At 38.7% G+C, this 1,028-nt stretch overlaps 1 pseudogene; it reads right to left on the reverse strand.

The window, feature by feature from the left end:
* Positions 1 to 664: 664 nt before the first annotated feature.
* LOC112470015 lies at positions 665 to 783 on the reverse strand (annotated as a pseudogene).
* Between the last annotated feature and the right edge of the window lie 245 nt (positions 784 to 1,028).

Here is a 1,028-nt window from a genome sequence, read left to right on the forward strand (position 1 = left end):
TCCAAATGTAAAGGTAATTCAAGTGGGCCAGGGAAAATGAATCATATGTACAGGTGAATCTAAAAATCTTTTAGGAATAGCTAATTTATATCTTAATACCCTTTGCCATTTTAAGATTTGAATTTTATTATGCTTTAACACTTGAAGCAGTGTTTTGTTTTGTTTTTTTATTTCAATCAGGACCCTTTAAACATATAATTACAAAAGAATAGTGTGAAACTCTTGCAGAGTCTGGCTGGTACCAACTGTATTTGGCATCTTTCTTTTTAGACCCCATAGTTGTTTACTTGACTTGCAGGTTGGATTGCCTTTGGTAAGATGGTATAGTTAGCAAGGATGGCTTTTGGAGCCTCTGGTTTTCTGACTATCCAATTTTCACTTTGGGTTATGTTCTCTCCCCTGACACCTTACTCCCATCCCCCATCCCCCATCCCATTCTTCTCCCTTCCAGCTTCCAGCAGTGCTTATTCCCTTTCTTCTTTCCTATTAAAATCTGCTATGAGGATTCCCCCTAATATCAGTCATTTAGTCATTTACGAATCAGCATGATTTATTTTATTTAATTTTTAATTTTTTTTTTTTTTTAGTCGAGGCAATCCTTGGTTGACCTCACAGATTGCAAGGATCTTGTCAACTTACAATCCCTCATTTTTTATTTTATTTATGCCTACAGCACCTGGTCTCCCTAGGTGGTCTCCCATCCAGGTAATAACCAGGCCTGACCCTGCTTAGCTTCTGAGATCAGACAGGATTGGGCTTGTTCAGGGTGGCATGGCCGTAGACCAAATCAGTATGATTTAAATCAAGTTCCTTCCCTCTCACAGAGAGCCTCTCTCTAAGCTTTATCTCCAATTATGGAATTAAAGACTTCATTTTTTATTAAAGGGATTTCAGGCATCAGCGAACTTGTGGGGAAGGTAGATTTTTGGCCAAGCAGACTTTAGGCATCTCAGAACTTGATCCGTGATTGTACCACTAACAATACTTAACACAGTAGCTGGCACATCTCATAGCAATTCAACGGGGAT

Source organism: Pteropus alecto, unplaced genomic scaffold (assembly GCF_000325575.1).
Source record: "Pteropus alecto unplaced genomic scaffold, ASM32557v1 scaffold179, whole genome shotgun sequence".
NCBI lineage: Eukaryota > Metazoa > Chordata > Mammalia > Chiroptera > Pteropodidae > Pteropus > Pteropus alecto.